The 9,403-nt window shown below is 48.8% G+C and overlaps 1 pseudogene; it reads right to left on the bottom strand.

Moving 5' to 3' along the window:
* LOC133123109 (uncharacterized) overlaps positions 1 to 5,022 on the bottom strand; it is a 68,819-nt pseudogene extending 63,797 nt beyond the window's left edge.
* Positions 5,023 to 9,403: the final 4,381 nt, after the last annotated feature.

The following is a 9,403-nucleotide window of genomic DNA, read 5'->3' as shown; positions in this document are numbered from 1 at the left end:
TGTGTGTGTGTGTGTGTGTATGTGTGTGTGCGTGTCTGGGTCTGTGGTTTTGTGTGTGTGTCTGTGTGTATGTGTTGTGTAATTTACCTGCGCCTGTATGTGTACAACATGTGTTGTTGTAACCTCGGTGAAAATAGGTTAAATAGACATACTTGAACTAATAATAATAAAATACATCTGAATAGGATTAAAATAAATATTTCATTTTTATTAGTTCAACCTGTAAGTTACCATGTTAAAATAGATATCCTGTCACTTTAACAAAGTGCAATTGTCCCAGCCAATCGGAATGGCTGTAATGTTCGCTGACGCGTGAATTCAAAAACTGACGAGATCTTCGGTAACAAAGAAAGACGCCATTGAAGTCGAACCAGTGAGCAACAAAAAGTTAAGACCTGAAACGAAACTGATTGTTGTAAACCTTTATTTTCTATTTTTGGAAGTGTTTCATGTTACCGTTCCGTCTATAGAGGTAGACCGTGTTTTATTTGAACTACGATATTGGTTGTTTGACTGAAGAATCGTTGAGTAGCCTAGAATTACTGAAGCCGCGTTGCGCTCAACGAGAGAAGATGGCGAGCCTTTCCCAGTAGGAGAAGAACCACGGACAATCGTTGGCACCTCCCAGCTTCATCTGCATTCCGGAGAAGGACACACACACTGTTCAAATAAAAGTTGTGGTAGGACTGCTAGATGCCATCATCATTATCTCGACTACGAATTAATTCTTTTTCTTTTGAGATATATCGCGGTAAGGGTGGACTCATTCACTCAATACACGGATGGACGGATTGCACCGACTACAGTGTAACTTGAACTTTAAATTTAAGCTCGAATGCATTTACTACGGTTGAATGTTATTCTTGAATTGCTGAACTGTGAATGCTATCTGTGAATGTTATCTTCACGATTGTTATTTTTCTTTCATTGCTATGCTTGCTGGTAATGCAAATGCATTTGATTATGTGCTAGAACTAAACTGAAGCTCACTAGTTTCATTAGCAGATAATTAGCAACTGGCCTCAACCGAGACATGGGCATCCTGGCAGACTACCTCCAGAAGTGGCACCTTCAGCTCAGCATGGGCAAGACAGTGTCTGCAGCTTACCACCTTAACAATCGGGAAGCAAGAAGGGAACTGGACGTGCATGTTGGCAACAAGCGCCTGGAGTTCCAGCAAGCCCCCAAGTACCTTGGCGTATGCTTGGACCGGACACTGTCCTACAAGCAACACCTGGATGAAGTGAAGGCCAAGACAACAGCAAGGGTCTCGCTCATCCGTCGCCTGGCGGGTTCGACTTGGGGAGCTTCCCCCCAGACCCTACGCATATCCACGCAAGCCTTGGTATTACCCGTTGCAGAATACTGTGCCCCAGCCTGGAGCAGAAGTCCACATGTGAACAAGGTAGATACGGTCATCAACAGCGCCCTCCGTATAGTTACTGGTTGTCTGAAACCCACCCCTGTGTCCTACCTGCCAGTCCTAGCTGGAATCGCCCCAGCCAGTCTCCGACGGGATGCGGCTACCCTCGCCCTGGCAAGAAAAGCCCAGAAGCACGACTGGCACATCCTACACAAAGCCACAACAACACCGGCACCACCATGCAGGCTTAAGTCTCGCAATCCCTACAACAAGGCAGCACAGGAGATGCTACAGTCTATCCCTGAGGACTTGTCCAGAGACGCCTGGCTGGCAGCATCCTGGAAACAGACGTGGGAGACGGCTGGGCCCTCCCGCATGCAACGATACATCCGGGACCCAGGAGGCGGTGTAAAAGGAGAAGACATGCCACGCCATCTATGGACCTCACTGAACCGTCTGCGCTCTGGCGTCGGACGATTCAAGTCATCTCTGAAGAAGTGGGGCCTATCGGACAGTGCGGCATGTGAGTGCGGCGAGCCTGAACAGACTGCCGAGCACATAATCACCGGCTGCCCCCTATACAGCCCACCCTCAGAAGCTGGCCTGTTCGACTTAGGACCGGAGACGAGGGCGTGGCTGCATGACACTGAGTTGGCCATCTGACGATATACGAAAGAAGCAACTAGCAAAAGCAATACTTGACCCTTGATTTGAAAATAGGCCTGTTGAGAATTACAATTATGTTATTATATTAGATTGAAATTATATTTTGATTTAAATGAGAATTTGATTGAATTAAGACTTAAAACGAGATATTTAGATATTAAGATAAGATATTAAGAGTTTAAGATTAGTTAAGAGATTATTTAACTTAAACTGAGTTAACTCATGAATAGAAACCAAATACATATTTTAGAGAAACCTTAAATGTGACTTCAATTATATTCAGTTATATTTTCTCGAACCCAAATAGACTTAAAAGTGAAACTAATGCTGAGAGAATCATCTCATTCTATTCCTTAAATAGAATACATAGTTTACACTGGATCCATTTGCTTTTGGATGCAAATATTTTGAATATTTCTCAAATGTTGTATATGTAAAATGTTTAATGGTACCAATTTCTGACTCTTTCTACTTCTGAATCTTTCTAAATTTCTGTATAAACAAGCCGGCATTTAAACTTACCTGATGGTCTGTGGTGTTATTTTGCTGTTATTACTGTTTTAACTACTACTGCTCCCTACGAACCTAGAGACTGGTCCTAACTTACTGTAGCTTAATTACAGCTCGTAATAAGTGCTACATTGTGCTTCTGTGTCTGTGTCTGTCTGTGTCTGTGTCTGTGTGTGTGTGTGTGTGTGTGTGTGTGTGTGTGTGTGTGTGTGTGTGTGTGTGTGTGTGTGTGTAAGAAACCCCCCAAATACACCAAAAGGCGGAAGTATCCAAGAAGTGAAAGAAACGTGTGTAGTCTGACCAATGCTACTGGAACAGGGTTCATTTTATTTTGTTCTCGTTCATCTGACTCCAAAAGATAAGTTCAACTGCTCCTCTGTTCTAACAGTTCAACAAAAGGAACTGCAAATGTCCGCCAATAGTGTCCGCCTGTACAGCCTACAATGATGCACTTAATATGTATCTTGTGTATGTGTGTGTACATGCATCTGTGCATGTGTATATGGGTGTGTGTCTACAGGCATCTGTGTGTATGTGTAATGAAATGAATGCATTTAACAAGAGCGAATGTTCCTTGTGCAACACAGTAGGATGCACTCATGTCCTCTGGTAGTGTGCATCTCTCTGGATGTGAGTGTCACTCAGGATCGGGCCGAATGGCCGTCTATGGGCCACAGGCTCCAAGCAGTCGCTGTATGCAACGGATCAGCGGCAGAATACGAAACGGGACATTAATGTGTCCCAAACATTATGGAGCCCTGAAATTTGGGGGACTATCTATAAGAAAAGTGCTCTGATGTCTGCATTTGGTGAAAACACAATGTATGAAGATGCTTATATTGAACTAAGGAGAAGTAGTAAAGAGAAGTATGAACACAACCCTTACGAGTTCAGTCCCTCAGGAAAATTAGGTAGCGATGAAATAAATGAATGAAATAAAAAGGTGATAACTGGTGGAAATGCAATAATGGAACAAACACACAATCAGAACCAAGCAGCAGAACAAACAAATTATTCTTTTATTCTCTAAAATGCATAGTATGCAGCAAATAGTTTTACTCAAACTGAGTCAGACTGGAGAGCCACACCTCACTTTCACTTTTCTTCTCTGACTGTGGGGATTTCCAAACGTGAAACAGTGTAAAGTAGACCAGTGTAATTTAAGTAACTAAAGTGCTTTTACTATCCTGTTAAAAACAGTGGAAGCAGTTTCAGGGGGAATGACCAGAATGTTTCGCTGCTGGACTATAAACCAATATAAACTATTAACTATGATCAACGAAATAATGCAGTTTCATTTAATTTTCCTCAGAATATACTGTGTGAAAAGCCGATAACGCATTCAGATAACGAAAAAAACGCTTCACCATTTGAAGCTTCAATTGAACAGTCTCCCGACGGCCTCGTTGATGCCCCCGGCGGCACCCCTGACGACGCCCCCCATGAACGTGACGGTGGTCCCGAGGATGTCCCCGACGGTCTCGCCGACAGCCTTACCGGTGGCCTCGGCGAGTCCGGGGGCCGCCGGCGCATCGGGCACCTTCATCACCTCCATCACCTCCATCACCTCCATCACCTCCACGCGCTTGGGGTCCCACACGCAGTCCTCCTCCAGACCGCTCGGCACCATCCCGCAGCGCGGCGGGCACCAGGCCGTGTCGTAGCCGTGCTTGTGCCAGGTCTTCTGCAGCGGGTGCCCTTGGTGATCGATCCTCATCACTCTGCCCACGTTGACCCGGAGCTTCAGCACCACGCGCTGGTCCTCGGGGAGCCCCAGGGGGTACGCCATGGCCTTCTTCGCGTCGCGGGTGACGTACACGCCCCGTCCCAGCATCCCGTCTTTGGACTGGTGGAAACCGCGGGCCTTGATCCGCTCCGCTGCCTTACGAGAGGTCCCGTGGTACATGACGTACGTGTGACCTTCCTCAGGCTCTGAGCTGCTCTGCAGGACGTTCTGGCATAGGATGATAAATTTAAAACGCTTACTTCTCCAAAACTAAAGAACGGACATATTTAGTACTTTCACCGTGTTTCTTCAATGCCCTCTTGTGCATAACGCATATAAAAACCTAGAATGTGTGACCAACCACCATGTTACTCCTTTAATATGACTGTCACTACACTCATAATGGATGTGCCTGCATCGGCTCTTTGTGTTTTCATAGGTGCTGTTAACTCCTTTCAGTTGCAATATCAGCCTGGTAAAACCAGCTCCCTTTGTTACGAAGTGTTACAGACAAGTCTCTAAAAATGAAACCAAAAACTACAGTTTATAAATGAAGCATATTCAGCCAAACAAGACGCAAAATTTATGGATGCTAATTCGACTCAATAAGTGCCAAATTTGTACAGTACCTGTTCCCAGTTGCTTCCCATGCTGAGGCTTGTCGTGTTCGTCCCGGTGTGCGTGTGTGTGCCTTTCAGAAACGTCCGTGTTCTTAGCCCACGAGGTCTGCTTCGTATGTCACTGCGGCTGCCAGGCTTGGCAGAAAGGAAGCAGGGCACTCTGAACCACGCCTCCTGGCCAGGCAAACAGACACCTGTGTTACGAAACAGTCCAGAGTTCAGTGGCTGGCTTATCTGAAACATCTGCAATGTATATCCACACTCCATAGTGTGGCTCTATATGATCGCAATCTATTTGTATAGACGCGGACGTGCCTGTGGCCTGTACAACCTACAATGATACACTTAGTATGTATCTTGTGTGTGTGTGTGTATGTGTGTGTCTACATGCATGTGTATGTGTGTGTACATGCATCTGTGCGTGTGTATGTGTGTGTACATTGTGGAGAGAGAGAGAGATTGTTGAACAAAAATTATTTCTTTATTTTTTTCTACTAGTGCCTTCAGGGCACTTCTCAATTGTCCAGAACAAAAATTCCTTTTTCAAAAAAAGAAAGGGAAAAAGATCAAAGAGGAAAAATAGAAATAAATTAAGCGGCTTCACATGGCTGTGTTCGCCCGTCTTTGTCCGTTGTGGGGCCATTAAATCCACGTGGTTCCCCGGGCTCGGAAGTCCTCTTCCCCCACCTAGACGCCCTTCTTTGTCTGTTGCATCTAGGATTAAGAAAGAGATTAGTTGGCTTCTAGCCGGAAGGATTGGCTCACATAAATCCCGGGAAGTTACTGCTTCTTCCACGGGGTTTCTTCCGTAATCATGGGGTTCTCCCGGTGTCCCTCAGGAAAATAAGGTAGCGATGAAATAAATGAATGAAATAAAAAGGTGAAAATGCAATAATGGAACAAACACATAATGAGAACCAAGCAGCAGAACAAACAAACAAATAAATTATTTTATTCTCAAATCTAAAATGTATTCTTTCCGCTTCTCATTGGCCTTCACTGGCTTCCTATTGCCGCACGCATCCGATTCAAGGCCCTAGTGTTGGCATTTCAGGCTGCTAAGGGGACTGCCCCACCTTACATACAATCCCTGATCACTCCCTACTCCCCAGCTAGACCACTCCAGTCTGCCAGCTCTGGTCGCCTTATGGTTCCCTCTCTACGTGCACCTGGCGGTCGAGCTGCATGTTCACGCCTGTTTTCCGTTCTGGTTCCTCAGTGGTGGAATGACTTGCCTACCACTGTCAGGACAGCAGAATCCCTCCCCCTATTTCGACGCAGACTCAAAACACACCTTTTCAATCTCTACCTTAGTCCTCCCTCCTGATTTTCCCCGCCCCCCCCTTTCTGATACCCCTATCCTTGTCTAACCCCTCCCAAAAAAATAAAATAAAAATTGCACTTATGATGACGACTATATGTTTAGAACAGCATTCCATGTGTATTTTCCTAATTCTGGATGTGATGCTTTGACTTGTGGTAGAACCTAGGCACTTGTAAGTCGCTTTGGATTCAAAGCGTCTGCCAAATGACAAAAATGTAAATGTAAAAATGCACAGTATGCAGCAAATAGTTTTACTCAAACTGAGTCAGACTGGAGAGCCACTCCTCACTTTCACTTTCCTTCTCTGACTGTGGGGATTTCCAAACGTGAAACAATGTAAAGTAGACCAGCGTAATTTAAGGCGAGGGAACTAAAGTCCTTTTACTATCCTGTTAAAAACAGTGGAAGCAGTTTCAGGGGGAATGATCGGGAATGTTTTATGTCGGTTTATATGGTATTTTCTGGAGAGACAAAAAGGAGCCTTTTCTCTTCAGCCATTTTCAGTTTCGAGTTTCGCTGCTGGACTCAGTATAGACCAATGGCGTGTGCCGTGTGGTGTTAACTATGATCAACAAAATAATGCAGTTTTATTTCATTTTCCTCAGAATATACTGTGTTAAAAGCCGATAAGGCATTCGGATAACGGAAAAAACGCTTCACCAATTGAAGCTTCAATTGAGCGGTCTCCCCACGGCCCCGTTGATGCCCCCGATGAGCGTGACGGAGACTCAGAGGACGCCCCTGGGGGCCTCCATCACCTCCGTCACCCTCCATCACCCTCCGTCACCTCCATCACCTCCATCACTTCCGTCACCTCCGTCACCACCATCACCTCCATCACCTCCGTCACCTCCGTCACTTCCATCACCTCCATCACCTTCCATCACCCTCCATCACCCTCCATCACCACCATCACCTCCATCACTTCCATCACCTCCATCACCCTCCATCACCCTCCATCACTTCCATCACTTCCATCACCTCCATTCTTTTTTTTTTTTTATGAAATTGGTTGCAACCTAATTGGCCCTTAGGGACACTAAAGACTTCATTGGTTGATTGATTTATTGATTCTAGTTCCACGGAGCCAGGGGGAGGCGGACATCCTTCCTTCATTATAAACGGCGTTTAGACAACGCTCACATCCACACGACAGGCCAACGCTCACATCCACACGACAGGCCAACGCTCACATCCACACGACAGGCCAACGCTCACATCCACACGGCGGGCCAGCGCTCACATCCACACGGCAGGCTCCCCACGCTCACATCCACACGACAGGCCAACGCTCACATCCACACGGCAGGCCAACACTCACATCCACACGGCAGGCTCCCCACGCTCACATCCACACGACAGGCTCCCCACGCTCACATCCACACGACAGGCTCCCCACGCTCACATCCACACGGCAGGCCAACGCTCACATCCACACGGCAGGCTCCCCACGCTCACATCCACACGGCAGGCTCCCCACGCTCACATCCACACGACAGGCTCCCCACGCTCACATCCACATGACAGGCTCCCCACGCTCACATCCACACGACAGGCTCCCCACGCTCACATCCACATGACAGGCTCCCCACGCTCACATCCACACGACAGGCTCCCCACGCTCACATCCACACGGCAGGCTCCCCACGCTCACATCCACACGGCAGGCCAACGCTCACATCCACACGGCAGGCCAACGCTCACATCCACACGGCAGGCCAACGCTCACATCCACACGACAGGCCAACGCTCACATCCACACGACAGGCCAATGCTCACATCCACACGGCAGGCCAACGCTCACATCCACACGACAGGCCAACGCTCACATCCACACGACAGGCCAACGCTCACATCCACACGGCAGGCCAACGCTCACATCCACACGACAGGCCAACGCTCACATCCACACGACAGGCCAACGCTCACATCCACACGGCGGGCCAACGCTCACATCCACACGGCGGGCCAACGCTCACACTGGCGCGGAGTATCCGGGGGGGAAAAAACGGGAGTAATTCCCCCCACGAGAGGGGGAGTGTAGTCCCGGGAGAGACAACAAAAGCACGAAGCGTTCCATTGACAGCTTGTTGCCTCGTTGAACGTTAAACCGTGGAGCCCCCCCGCTTTTCCCACACGGCCGAGCGCCTCGGCTTCTCTCCCTGGCGAGGAATTATCCGGAGTCCTGTCAGGCGCGCGCGGTCGCGACGCACAGCTGCCAGGGCCCTGGCCCGCCTCTTGCGGGATATTTACGGCTTCCTGTCCCGTATCCCCCGGAGACCCTCTGCTGGACAGCTGGTCCCCCCTCCCCCCTCCCCCCGCAGAACGGGGAACGCGCGCGATCCCTCAGGCCGCGGAACTCCCCAAACTCCGAGATGAACGGAGCGGTGCGGAACGGGTGCGGAGCGGACAGATGGGATCCACTGACTGGTGAGCTCTGGAAGGTGACGGATCACAGGTGGTCTGATAGAACCTGCAGCCCAGGTGTGACGGATCACAGGTGGTCTGATAGACCTGCAGCCCAGGTGTGAGGGATCACAGGTGTGAGGGATCACAGGTGTGACGGATCACAGGTGTGAGGGATCACAGGTGTGATGGATCACAGGTGTGACGGATCACAGGTGTGACGGATCACAGGTGTGACGGATCACAGGTGTGATGGATCACAGGTGTGACGGATCACAGGTGTGATGGATCACAGGTGTGACGGATCACAGGTGTGATGGATCACAGGTGTGACGGATCACAGGTGGTCTGATAGACCTGCAGCCCAGGTGTGATGGATCACAGGTGGTCTGATAGACCTGCAGCCCAGGTGTGACGGATCACAGGTGGTCTGATAGACCTGCAGCCCAGGTGTGACGGATCACAGGTGGACCTGCTGCTCAGCTGGGTCTCCTGTGGAGATCCTCCAGCCCGTCGGTCTCCGTGATGTGCGCACGCAGACAGAAATGAAACGTCTCCGTGGCGGGCAGGTGCAGGTGAACTTCGGGGCCGTCGGAGAGGTAAGACAGAGATCTGCATCTCATTGAAAATCCGCTCACTTTTCCGGCAGAGACTCACACAGGTGCACAGAGGCTCACAGGTTTCCGGATTCATCATTTATTTATTGGTAGGAGTCAAAAGAGCGTGTCGAGAGGATGAGACACGCCAGGGATGTCCCCGGTGGCAGGAAAACGCACTGCAATTATTCC

This window comes from Conger conger, chromosome 3 (genome assembly GCF_963514075.1).
Source record: "Conger conger chromosome 3, fConCon1.1, whole genome shotgun sequence".
Lineage (NCBI taxonomy): Eukaryota > Metazoa > Chordata > Actinopteri > Anguilliformes > Congridae > Conger > Conger conger.
Note: the sequence above shows the minus strand (reverse complement) of the source record. Positions and strands in the feature narration are given on the sequence as shown.